We start from the raw sequence: 14,355 nt of genomic DNA on the forward strand, positions 1-14,355 counted from the left end.
ATTGTGTCATTATTACTATTTCTGTGAGTATGAGGAGACAGGAAACAAGTTCTAGTCGGTCTGGACACATTTCCCATGCCACAGCTATGAAACATTTGTTTTCTTGGGCTCTCAACTGTCCCTGCCTTGAGTATATTATATTAGGAGATGGGTTGGGCAAGTCCGCAGGGATAGGGAATTTGGCCAGCTGAGGATCCTAGGCAGATAGGATTAGCACTCATCCTTGCTTGAGGTTTTCGGGCTAGCTCTGGCTTACCCAGATTTCAAGTGAGCTGAAGAGGATATGGTCAAATAATACAGATTTATCGACACATGTTCCTTTAGTCATTTTTCTAGTGTCCCTTGAATCTCAAGTGTGCAAACGGGCATCAAGATTACCTTTTTTTGTGGGTGCTCCTTGTTCTTCTCCTGACTTTTGTGAGCCTTAAAATTTTATGGTAGTTTCTTTCACACTTGTCTAGGACATCTTTGTTCGTCCTCACAGAGAGAACTGTTTCCTTCACATTTGAAAAAAGATCCCTTTAAAAAAAATTTTCACACAGAACCAGGAATCTCTCCCAAGTAGGCAATGCAGCCTTTTGTTTATTTGTTTGTTTGTTTGGTTGGTTAGTTGGGTTTTTTTTGCTCATTGTTTTAACCGTTTTTCTCCCTCTGCACCTCTTCTGCCTACATTTGTTTTGTCTCCCCAGTCTTTTTCTCCTAAATGTTTAGCAAACACCTTAGAAAGGGAGCCCCTGCCCAGTCCTGCAGTTCGGAGTAGCTGAGTTTTCTGAGCCGCTGATTCAGCATGGCAGAGAGAAAGAACACAGCACACATCAAAACTTGCTGATAAGTTAAAACAAGCTTGTAGGCCGGAAGAAAGCTTAAGTCCCCCTAATTTTCTGGACAACGTAAGACTGTTCACCTCTGAGAGGCAGAGTGTTATAGCTAAGGGAAGTCTTATGGTTTTTGCAGACACTTAGTGGAGAAGTGTATGCCCATGGTTGGGTGCCTGTGGTGGAGGCTGCTGCCCGGCTGTGACTGCCCTGGGGCGGCTATGGCCCTTTTCTGTCAGTGTCTAGAGGATGCAGCTATCTCATATGCCTAGCAAAGCTTTCTGTCCCGTCTACCTCAGCTCCAGTTTGTCCCTAGATCTTCTTTGTTTCCCACTGAAATAAAGGTGGAAAGACAGGTAAATGCCCCACCCCAATGCATTTTGGCATCCCACACCCTGTTTTTGGTGCTGGGAGCAGAACCCTGGGCCTTGCTGTGTGCTAAGCATACACTCTTCCATCCAGCTACTTCTTCAACACAGGTGACATTTCTTTTATGTAGAGTTTCTTTTTGCTGACTACATAGTTTCAAATTCTAATGTTAATGTAACTAATTCCTGGCAGATGATGGATTTTTTTTTTAAGCACAATTAAATTACAGCAGATTTTCTTTTGGTAAACTATTTTTAGTAAAATGCATAGGATTAAAAAAAAAAAAAAAAAAAACCTCCCCAGTGCTAACAATATGCTCAGTCTGGATGTGAAGGCAACGCTGCTAACTGGGATCCGTGACACATTTCGTTAACATCATTTAAGTCGTGTACTGCAGATTAATCTGAGAACAATTCAACCTTGCATAAATAAGTATGGACAGACTCTTGCTTGATAGATACACCAGTGAAAGACTTTAGACTATTAAAAAAGTGAGAAGACATTAAATAGTAGGCATACTATTTAATTCATATAAAAATGCTATGCAAGGGGTCGTTGTAAAAGAGAAAAAGAGATCTTAGGATGGATACTCTGAAACACACAGGATGAGGAGACACTGAAATGTTTTGCTCAAGCGTCTCCTTCGTCTCTTTTGGGTAGGAAATGATGCTGAGGATGGGACCCCTGCTCCGGAGTCTGCTGTACCACACACAATCACCTAGCCCTTTTGTTTTTCTCAGAAAAGATGGAGTCTTGATATGTTGTCCAGGCTTCTGACTCTTGGGCTCAAGCAGTCCTCTTACCTCTGCTATCCCTGTAGCTGGGGCCATAGGTTCAAAGTCATTTTTAAGTTACATTAACATAGGTCCTGCATCCCAAGGTAGTATTGACTGGGCCTTTGCATGCATGATTGCACACTCAGCAAAGAATAGCAAGAAGGTCCTCTCTCTCTCTCTCTCTCTCTCTCTCTCTCTCTCTCTCTCTCTCTGTGTGTGTGTGTGTGTGTGTGTGTGTGTGTGTGTGTTTCTCTATCTCTTTCTGTTTATGTATGTTTCTCTGTGTGTGTGTTTCTCTACCTCTCTGTGGGTGTTTGTTTCTCTCTGTGTTTTTCTCTATCTCTGTCTCTCTGTCTCTCTGTCTGTCTCTGTCTTTCTCTCTCTCTCTCTGTGTGTGTGTGTGTGTGTGTCTGTGTGTCCGTGTGTCTGTGTGTGTATTCCATTGAAGAGAATTATGAGTGAGAAAACGAAGCCCACTGAGAAACAAGTCCTCACTGCAAACGCAATGGTTGGCATTCCTGACTTGATTGATTATCCTAGCATCCTCCTTTCTCCCTGCCAGGAGCATCCTCACCCCTGCCTAGGACCACAGAGCCATCCTCTGCAAGCTGCTCGCCAGACCCGTTATCCATTATGCCATCCTCTCAACAGCTGTTTCTTGCTTGCTCACCAGGCATCAAGAGGGTTTTTTACATTTTTTTATTTTAAGCCTTAAAAAAGAGATGTTTATGTAGTTTTCATGATTTCATTCTGGGACTAACTAAATGTCCGTTTTCATTACTTTATTTAATACCACCAGCTTAAGCATCTGGCTGTCTCAGGATAGACTCTCCCTGAACCAGACTGGTAGAAAAGGGTCACTGAGGATGAGGAGGGCATAGTCTTCTCAGACCTCCCTGTAATGTCAGCTTCATGGTTGGTATCATGCTGGAGTCTTGCTGGAAACTGGGATGCACAAAACACGCATCTGGAACCATGTGGAAAGCAGGCTGCTGCTTTCCTTCTCTTCCAGGCCACCCTAAAAGGGGAACCAGTAGATTCTTAAAAGGAGAAAGAAGGGCAAAGCAGCCCATGTGCTTCCTGTTTCAAAAGATTGAACACCCTACACAGAGAACTGGAGAGCCACCAAACAGAGACAAAACAGAAAGTTCCCACTTCTGTGTTAGTGTCGGTTCTAGGAAAAGTGAGTCTCGTGGCCTTATAACCAGACCATTTGCATTTGTGAGAAGCTCTCTGAGTTTAAGAAAAATCATTCTAGAGTTTATCCAAGGGACATATATCTGGTTCTGGTAACTCATTTTCTATCTGGGAGACACACAGATAGAAAATGTTGTTCCACAGGCAGTCAGGTGACTGGACTGAATTCCCAGTGGACTGGTGACACAGACCCATTTATCCCAGCTGTATGTGAGCCAAAGCAGTAGGGTCACTTGAATACAGGAGTTCAAACAGCTTGGGCATCATAATAAGACCCTGTATCCAACATAAATCAATCAATAAATACACAAATATACAAGTAAGCGATAAAAAAAATGAATTGGAAGTTGGAAGGCAACATCTCCCATATTGTCCACTTTGATGATGCGTGATAATTTTCTGAGAAGTAGATATACAGATGAGAAGCACGAGTAACGTTGCCTGCAATTCCCCTGCCGTGTATAACGCTGCCTGCAGTTCCCCTGCCTTGTATAACGCTGCCTGCAGTTCCCCTGCCGTGTACATCTTTCCAGAGAGCCTCAGTTCACTTTCTGGGTAGTTTGATGGGTAAGGTGAGGCTTTTTTCCCCCTCTGTCTTCTTCTGTTTAGACATCACATTTATAACCCAGACTTAGCATCTTATTACTTTGGGAAATATTTAAAAAAAAAAAAAGTTTTCCTTGCAAACAAACAAAAGCAAACACAAAACCCTAGAATCACCGCGTATACGGTACATGTAGTGTCGGGGTTGTGTACTGAAGTGTCAAATCCTAACCCTGCCTCGTTGACAAATTCTACAGCTGTCAAAAGGTTTAAAGCAATACAGACCATCTGAGCCAATAAGTTGACTTGGTGAGGGTGAAATGCTGGCGAGCCTTTGATGTGTGCAGAGGCCGGTGAGCTAGAAACAGCCTCACCCGCCCGTGCCCCTCATCCAGCCAGCTGTCTCACAAATACTTGCCATTGGTCACAGGGGGGACCAGGCAACCTGGGAGTGGAGATGGATCAGCTCAAATCCATCATCTCCCTGCATGCATCACTCAAGTGCTGGCCCTCACAGTGACAAGTCAGCAGCAGCCTCTTCCTAGCAGAGATGAACACATTGCAATGGAGTTTGTTATTTTTAAAAGTTTTTGTTTTTTGTGTGTTGTGTGTGTGTGTGTGTGTGTGTGTGTGTGCGTGTTGTTTTGTTTTTAAGGAGACTCTTTTTCTTGTCCAGAAAATAAATGTAGACTGGTATTTACTTCCTGACTTGGGGTGTTTGAAGGTCGTGTGTATGCATGAGTGTATACGCATAGTGGGTATGGGATGTAGCTATAAAGAAGATAAGTATCAAATACAGGGAATGCGTGCAGGTTGTAAGAACCAGTGGTGCAGATGAGGGATGCCAGGCACACAGGGCAGGATGGAGCAGCTGGACTCCGGTGGGGAGTCTGACACAACCACAGCAGCTGGACAAATGTACGAGGGTCAAGAAGTATGTGCGATCCCTGACGTCTTCCTCTGAGTTTCTGAACAGTGAGCTTCATCAAAGCCCTGTACCCAGGAACGATAAAGTTTTTGTGTAACAACCACTGCCCCCCCCCCAGATGCTTTTCCAGAACATTCCAGCTCCACACATCCAGGATGGAGCCATGTGCTATGTTTAGAAGTCAGTTTTGATGGAGGAGAAAACAACCCACATTCCGATCATATCAAAAATGTAAAATGTGAAAAGCTTTCTGAAGCTGTCCGCTTTCCTTCAACATTCACCAGGGTTTGTTTAGATGCCTACAGCATGGTATCAAGAGCAAGGAGCAGCAATGTGGGGTGGGCCCATGAAGATCTCCATGTGGAGTCTATATTACATGTTCCTTCCCTTGTGACTCCTTATTTTGATTATTATTTCATAATATATAACTTGTATATATTTAAATAACTGGGAACCAATTTTAAAAACAATCAGAAAATGGTATTCATGAAGGTCTAGGCGCTAACGTGACTGACTTATTGACTAACCAAATGCATGGAAATGATACACACACGGGGTAAGAGACAGGTAGAGACAAGTGCTGAGGAAAACCAGAGCAGGGACTGAAAGCAGTATTCCGGTGTTGTGTTCACAGGACTTGAATCAATGACATGTCATCAAGTTCTGGCCTGTGGCATAATTGAACCCAGTTTTCAATGAGCTAGGCTCCCAAAGCTGTTTTGTAGATCTGTTGTGTACAATTTGGGATGCTTTGCCTCATGCTTGTGAGAATAGTCATGATACCCGAGAATGCTTCTGCCTCTCTAGCGTCGCCCCAGAGCCGTATGCTCCACCTCACACAGCCTCTTGACTATCGTCTCTAGCTCCTGTTGTTCCAGTCAACAGGACTCACCAGGCTATTTCCATCTCAAGACTTCGTGTTTAGCTGCATGCCTTTGGTGTGAGCCAGAGGCTTTCACTTTCACAGCCTACCTCACCTCTGATGTCCCCTTTGTCACCTCCTTTCCACCATAGCCTTTTCTCCTCTTGTTACCACAACAGATACTGTCTCTCTGTATGATTTGGTCTCTCCTACCAGAAAGTAGGCTTCTAAGGGTCAAAGTACTGCTCCAGTCTCTTCTGTGCTCATTCTCAGAATGCCGAGTGACACAGAAGGAATGTCCAGGGAGTAATGTTGAATGGATCTGATCTTGAAAAAAAAATGTATATTAAGCCAGACTTGGAGCTTCAACATCCACCCGTGTAGCCACAAGTGCATGGCTCTCCCCACACTTTTTCAGCCTGCCACAAAATCTGCTGAGACGAACAAATGGAGTCTGTTTGTAAAATACCTTGACACATTCTCTCTCCAAGGCATGGGTCTTCATTTGTAAAACAGAAGCATCATGTTAGCTTATTCTTCAAGGTCACCTAGTGCTAGTCACACCCGTGGTAAGAGAATGGGAGCCTCTCTCTGTACCAGCCTGGTACCAGCTGTAATGACAGGTGATGGTGGGTGAGTGACTCTTTTACCCAGAGGTCTCCACTTCTCCCTATAGGTGTTAGGGTTCTAGCGTGTGGTTTTTGATCCTCTCTGCTTCCTGTGTTCTTGTGCATACAAGCTTATATATAAGTGGATTAGTACAGACTTCTACTAGGCTCAAGCCTCCCCTGAAGGCACTGTCATGGAACCGGGGCATTGGGAAAGATGGAAGCGTTCTGCCATCTACTGCTTCTGCAGAATTCTTCTGTGGGTAGAGATGAAGTCTGAATGTATTGACTGTGGATTCTCCAAGGACTCAGGGAGGAGACACATCAGACAACAATGGGCCATCCTAACCGTTCATAGCTTCAAAGTGGACTTGTGCCCACCAGCCTTGATAATGAATAGTCCCTTTGAACTCCCCCGCTGCTGTGACTGACCCCCTCTGCCAAAAGCCCCATAACCGCCAGTCCCCTGGGATTGCCTGTACCACCCAGGCTGCCCACTAGCCCCTGTGTCTCAGCTCTCACATTCATCTGGTAGCCTGAGCGTATGTGGAAATTTAAATTCCTAAGATTTATCTTAACTTTTCTTTTTTATATGTCAAACAGACTTTCCCTTATAAATCCTGAAATCACCTTTGAAATTTTAGACAAGGGCAGATGTCACTTAATGTGACTGGCAAATGTCCCACACGCCATTTGTTCTGTGTGGTTGTTGTTATTCCTTTTTTTTCTTTTCTTTCTCCTTTTTTTCCTCCTTTTTTTTTTTTTTTTTAAATTACCATCACACTGTAAAACCAATTAAAACAAACTTTGCAAAGATTCTCATTTCTGGCTATGATATTCCAACCTCTGACTTCTTTTGAAGCACGAGATAAGACTTTCTGATTAACTGGGGGTGGATGCTTATCCAATCTGTTCATTTTATACATTATGGATAGTGCTTTTTAATTTTTATGCCATGCCAACGGCATATACTTTCTGAAATTAATAAATACAATACATACTATCAATGTGTGAAATTTTAAAAAAAAACACAGATTTCCATAGTTTGACATACAAAAAAATGTACTCACACACTTTTGAAATCTACTGTCAAATCATTTCACATCTGTACCTAAAGCAAACAGACATAATGCTAACAGCTTGTTCGAATTCAGAAATGCCACCCGCTAATCAGCCCACCTGTGGCATTCTCAGTCCATCTTGCAAGCTGCATAGCCGGCTGCCAAGAAGCTTGACAAGAAAATGTATATTAAATTATTGAATAAGATTGGAAATGTTGTGCAGTGTGGGATAAAGAGAGTGCACGGCGTGTGGCCAACGAGTGCTCTGTACCTTTTCACTCTGACGCCTGCTTGGAGGTGACCTTGCTCCATCCCTGGATGCAAAGTTAGCCTTGAGGCTCTGGGGTTTTCAATGTTCCTGTCAGGTTAGGGCAGTTGTGTTGTGTGCCTGGCATCGAGTAAAACAGATAGCAAGAAAAAAAATTCAGAAAACAAACTGAGTTCCATAGAAATGCCCCATTTTCATAAAGCCCTCATTCCACAGTGAAGATGCTAATAGAAGAACATGACCTTTTGATCTTTCTTGGGGGGAAGAGCCCCACAAAATGCAAATGTGAAATAAAGTTGCTGAGACCCTTAGAACAGGACAGGGGTATCAGACCACCAAACAAACCATGGGTGCCTCCCTGGCCACACCCTGAGCTTGTGAAATCGGCTTGTAAACGTGACATTGCACAAAACCGTTACATTTTAACACATGATTAGTTTCACTTCTACGGACTAGAAGTGCTCTCCGGAATGATCTCTGGGGGTCTGTGGGTAAGAAACGTTAGTTTAGCATCTGTTCTTTTAAGGCTGTTTGCTCTGGGAAGGCAGTGTGTTTTGCCATAAATTTAGGTCATTAATTTGTATCTGTTCTTTGTTTATTTAAGAAACAGGACAAAAGGGCAGCTGCTGAAACATTTGGCTGTGCCGAGGGGTAGTGGGCTGACATGCTGGAATTCTGCACATGACCAGCTTGAGTTTGTATCCACAGCTACAGGACAGAACTTTACAGAAACACTTTGCCAAGCCATGTGGTGCTCCACTTCCCTCTGCATCAGTACCCTTTTAATTACCTGATCCCAAGGGGGAAAAGTTAGAGGGAGTATCTGGGAGAGATCCTGGGACCTTCGGAGAGTCAGAATTTTCTCATTTCTAAAAAAAAAAACCAAAAACAAAAACAAAAAAACAACAACAACAAAAAAAACCCACTGTAATCAAATGTCTAGCAATTACTCTATGGAACATTGATACAAATTCCACTACTAGCCTGCAAAGGTAACACTGTGACCTATATAATTTGATATTTATAAACAGAACCACAGTGGTATCCAGTCAACTGATTGTTAACAACATGTAGTGCTCTGAAATTGGCCATTAAGTGCAGAGTCGTTTGAAAGGCGTTACTGCTATTATGAAGCATTGCAGAGGTTTTATTTATTATCATAAACCTAATGGATGTAGTAAATTAGGTGTATTTAGAAAGGTCATTTGGTGCTTGTTGATACTGAATTCTGAACACTTTAATTCAGATGAACAGTGAAATGGAGCAGTGTTTTCAAGGATAGTCCATGAATAAGCTGCTACAAGTGAACAACATGGAACTACAGAGCCTTAGGCTTTAATAATAAAAATGATGATAATAATAGCAACTGTCACAATTTAATAAGAACAGTAGTACTGTTGAAAATGTCATATTTCAAAATGATAAATGTTCAATCCAAAACTGTCTTAAGAGAAAGAGAGAAAGAAAGAAAGAAAGAAAGAAAGAAAGAAAGAAAGAAAGAAAGAGCAAGCAGAGTCTCCTTAAGGGAATTTTACATGACAAAGAAATAGATGTCCAGACTCCTTTTTCTTGTGAATAAAAAGCGATGTCCTTCTCTCCTCCTCTCTTTCCTAGGAAAACCCCTAATGAGAGGGTGTGGTCCCTCTGTAGCTCTCAGGTTGCTTGTGTAACTCTGGGGCACTTTTTGCACAAGCCACGTAAGGTCTTGGCTTTGTTAAAGGCATATGGGAACTTGAATATTTGCATGGGCTGAGAAAGCTATACTCCTTAGTTGAATCATCTTTTTATGTGAAAAGAAATGGTTTGGTAAATACGTATTTTTAGATATTCTTTATGAAAAAAATGTAAATGAAAATTTGGTTAGAAATTAGGGCTGCTCTTTCAGGGCAGATGTCATCTGCTGGGCCAGTGTCTGGAACTCTCTGGAAGCTGGAGGACCACGCAGCTGTTGGTGCTGAGAGCCTCCAGCCACAGTAGGCAGCTGTCTGCATTTAGAGATGTGACACTCACACCTCAGTGAGATCTAGCTTTTATTTCTTATTTTATTTCCTCTCCCTTTGGCTTCCTGGGTTTGTGCAAATCAAGTCCTTAGGGAAGTGTTGGATAACACTCAGGCCAGTGGATATTTCTTTAGTACCTACTATAGGTGAAGAAATACACTACATCACGTAACATCCACTGACATCTGCAATATTATCAGGAATGTTCGTATGCTGAGAATATCTAGACTCAAGGTAATGGTGATGAGGGTGATGATGGAAACCAAGGGTTTTTTTTTTTTTTCCAGAACAAAGAGGGATGGGTGTGGCAGCACACAACAGCACTCTCAGTTTCTGGGGAGGCTGAAACAGGAGGATCCCTTAAGTTCAGCAATGGAGACCAGCCTGGACAATGTAATGAGCTTGATCTCAATAAATCACTGAATATCAAGTAAATTACTATTTCAAATGCCTTACAAAAGAAAAAACTAAACTTGGGGAGATCAGAACGTATCTACCTTTAAAAAGCTCACTGCCTTTCCATACTTAGTTGGGCACAGACCCCTTGTTGCTTGTCCCATGTACATTTCAAGTCTATGCTCTTCTTGCTTTTATTTTGGCATGAACCCATCTAGAGTCTTCTTCTCCTATGCTGGCCTCCACTTCCCAATGACTTTGTGAATTTAGAAGGCACAGGCATACACATAGGAAGATGCTAGAGCACCTCCCTTACCCTCAACAGCCTAGCCAAACGGCATCTAGATAGATGTCATCTTCTTCATGGGACTCTATGGCTATAAAAAAAAGATACTTCACATGCACAAAAATAATATAATATTGATCTGAGCTACAGCTGACGAGGCTTCCTGATGTCTAGTTTTCCCTGTTGTTCATCTCTCCCCAGTGTCCCTGACTGCTCTATTCCTCTGCTTTTCTTGGGGGCTTTCCTCCTTAGCCAGTGCACATGCCCTCCTCCATGTGATCATCTCCCCCCTGAGTGCTTATGGCCTTTGGGATGCAGTCTAGGTGTGAAAGGAATGATTATTCATTGTGATCTCCAAGCACAGAAGCCCTCTTCTCCTCATCGAGGCTCCATTCCCCAGAGAGCAACTTGGCAGCATTTTTCTCAAAGTGGAATAGAAATGCATCACACACACACACACACACACACACACACACACACACACACATATATATAATTTTTTTACATGACATCTCTCAGGAGATTTTTGTTGCAGGTTCCATTTCTGTCAAGAGAAGATGACATTGTAGTGGAGAAAAGGCAGTGAACCACAACCCTCCATGTCCCTTTCTGCTCTAGCTGATTAATAACTGGGGATCCCCCACAAGTCACTTAACTTTCTCCATGTCTCAGGCTTCCCATCATAAAACTAGATGACACGGTGAGGACCAGCATCCTCCCGGTGAGGACCAGCATCCTCCCTGCTCTGATCCACTCTGAGCCTGGGAAATAGGACCCCGAGCTTCGGTTCTCCCCCTTTGATTCTCTGCCCTGAAGCCACAGCCATTCACTCCCCTGTGCTGATGTTACTTTGGGGAGAACATCTACTCACGAGTGTAATTTCCCTGAAGAAACCAGTGGTTTTGAGTTTGAAATCGATACTGCTCCCTTTATGGCAGTGCCTTTGTAGTGGAAGGCACTAGAGAGAGAGAAATGGAAGCCCCGTCATCGTATATACTTGGTTGGCACACACCATAGCAAGTGAGGCTTACTTTGAGAAATCACTGAGTGTGTGGAGAGGCGATGTGTGTGTACTTGTTTGTGTGTGAGTGCACGTGTGCATGTGGGTATGTAAGTACATGTGTGTACATTCATGCTGAGGTCAGAGGTCAGCCCTGGTGTCATCTTCGGTCACTATGTACCTTATTTTTTAAGGCAGTCTTTCAACCTGGAGCTCGCTGACTCAGTGACACTGGGGAGCCAAGTCCCCCCAGGAATCCTTTTGTCTCCAACTTCCCAGCACTGAGACGGCAGGCACACACAGCCACGGCAGGGGCAGGCACACACAGCCACGGCTGACTTTATCGCGTCCTAATGCTGTGCAGTAAGCACTTTACCCACTAAGCCACCTCCCCAGCCCCAGAAAGCAGTTTTGAAAGCAAAAGTTTTCTGATTCTACAACTACAACTGACAATCCCTGCTTTCTATTTAACTATGTTCACACTTTCATACACATGAATTATGCAATTTAAAAATATAATGAGGAAACTCTCTTCTCATTTTGTTTCATAAATACCTCATTCAATATTGTGCGTTGGTAAGTTGTTGTCCTGGGAGTGTATTTCAGATCTGCTTGAGAAACTGTAAAGAATACAGAAGGGAAGGCTGAGTAAAGCTGCAGGGTCCTTTGCAGGCAAGGTGCGGAGATGGAGAGAAGGAAGGAAGGACAAAGGAAGGACAGACAGATGCTTACATGCTAGCCCTTAGCACGTGTGTACACTGGTGAGTGTGACCATGGTACCCGTGTTTGCGGCATCTCCATCACAACTACTGAGGCGGAATTACGGGGAGACTTCAGCGACATGGAAAACTAGGTACTTTCCTAGCACACTGAGAGCACTTGGCCCCTTATGCAATATAACCTGGGAAATCCTTTTAAAATAGCCTCTGATTCTTAGCAGCAGTTCAGAAAGCAGAGGAATAACAGGGAAGCGTGCTCCCCGACACCTGCTCAACACAACCGAGCACACCACGAAAGCCTTCTGAAACCAAACGCTCCTCAGTACAAAGTCTGCCAGTGGGCATGCTCCTGACTCGCCTCAGCCCCACTCTTGCCTATTGATCATCTTAAAGTAACTCAGGACCAACTAACTGCAAGTCAAGCAGCCTGACACACGTCACTCTCTCCTTCTCCTTGCGCCCTTCCTGGAAGTCATGCTCTTACCACAGCAGCCCCTTTATGGGAGTTTTGCACGCAGGGCTCTGCTGTAAGGTGGCTCTTCTCCCAAAGCCCTCAGGTTACTGCTCCCTCTATTCACGTGACCCTTGCCAAGGCACCAGGGCACTGCTAGAGCTCTTATACCACAGGAAGTGACTCAGGCACCAAATGAAATCAGCCAGGCTTCACATGAACCACTGTCAAATATGGACCATCTATGGTTATTTCCCAAACGATCACAGCTCAGTGTCTAAAGCTATGGGGCACTGACTAACATTCACAAGGGTTGGCTGGGCGTAGACAGTGGGCTGAATGTTTTCTGTGCGCTGTCAAACTGAATTTTCTCAACTAGCTCTGTGCAAGCAGGACTTCAGTATGAATCTCAAGCTGGCATTATACTCAGAATCCTCCTGTCTCTATTTCCTGTTGCTGGGGTTACAGGTGTAATCTTAACAGAGTCCTGAGGGAGGTATTATGGGTTTCCCCATAGGAAGCAACTGGCTCCTGATCACAAGTCCAGAAAAGTCATGGATGCTACCAGGGCCTGTGAAACCTAAAACAGTACCTCTGCTCACCGTGTGAGATGTGGCCATAGTGAATTCAGATTCCTTAAAATATGTGTGTGTGTGTGTGTGTGTGTGTGTGTCTGTGTCTGTGTGTGTCTGTGTCTGTGTGTCTGTATGTATGTGTGTGTGTCTGTCTGTGTGTGTGTGTGTGTCTGTCTGTGTGTGTGTTCACCATGGCCTTTGCAGCCAGCACCTTTACTTCTGAATCATCTTACTGGTCCACATGAAATTTTCAACCATTGGGAGCTAACTCATTTCTGGTTTGAATGCTAAAAAAAAAACCAGGTTTGTGCGATAAGGAAGCTTTTTAGATTTTACTTCTTAAAGCGTTTAGCTGTTAACCAAAGAGAATCTCTATGTATCAGTTTCATCAAGAATTCAAGATCTGTTCTAGCTAGTGATTCGCTGTGTGAGAGTTCTTTGGGGAGACATGGGAGTCTGGTAAAGTTAAACAAGGTCTAGGGTCTATAGAAGTCGGACTGTGATAGGGCATTTTCTCTTTGGGAGCGTGTTAAGTTCCCATGGCCTACTGCTATTAGAGAGATCAGTGTTTTGACACAAATGTGGCATGGTCTGGGAAAACAGTACAGGCTGGAGACTGCATGTGCAATGAAGCCCTAGTTTTGAAACTAAAGTACTGGAAAAGGCCATCATTTTCTTTTTCCCCCTTTACTTTCAATCATGGAAAACATTATGGCAGGAACTGCAATGACTTTGTATTTTAAGTTAACAACAAAAGGGGCTGGAGAGATGACTCAGCAGTTAAGAGCACTGGCTGCTCTTCCAGAGGACCCAGGTTCAATTCTCAGCACTTACTTGGAGACTCACAACTGTTTGTAACTCCAGTTCCAGGGGAGCTGACACCCTCACACAGACATACATGCAGGAAAAACACCAATGTACACAAAATAAAAATAAAAAATTATGGTTTTTTAAAAAAATCAACAATAAAAAAAACCAACAATAACCCAATGCCCCAAACATATGTCAATACATTAGGAGAATTAGAGATGCATTATGGGTCTGCATAAAACCCATAGACAATCTAGATTATAAACTCAATAGCTTGGCTGTAATTCAGTGGTAAAGAACTATCCTGACCTGCATAAGGCCTTAGAATTAATCCTCACCACTAAATAAATAAATAAATAAATAGTAGATTAAAACAAATAAGTAGACTCAAGGTGAGGTTAAAAGCATTGGGTTGCATGCACTTCGTCATCTCCCTGGCTCCTGCTCCTGCATCCCTCGGATGTTCAGAATTGGGGAAACCTATCACATAATTTCTGTTTCTTTGACTAATTTAATCTTTTAATTTGCAGCCTGAGACTGATTATCCAGCTTTTTATACAGCAGTACATTCTCTCTCTCTCTTTTTCCCCTCTCTGTTTAACACATCGCAGAGAACTGAGTGTCAGGTTTCTATCTCATATGCTCCATCATTTCGTGTTCTGGTGGGATGCCGGCAGAACCCATGTAATTT

The sequence above is a fragment of the Arvicanthis niloticus genome, chromosome 16 (genome assembly GCF_011762505.2).
Source record: "Arvicanthis niloticus isolate mArvNil1 chromosome 16, mArvNil1.pat.X, whole genome shotgun sequence".
Lineage (NCBI taxonomy): Eukaryota > Metazoa > Chordata > Mammalia > Rodentia > Muridae > Arvicanthis > Arvicanthis niloticus.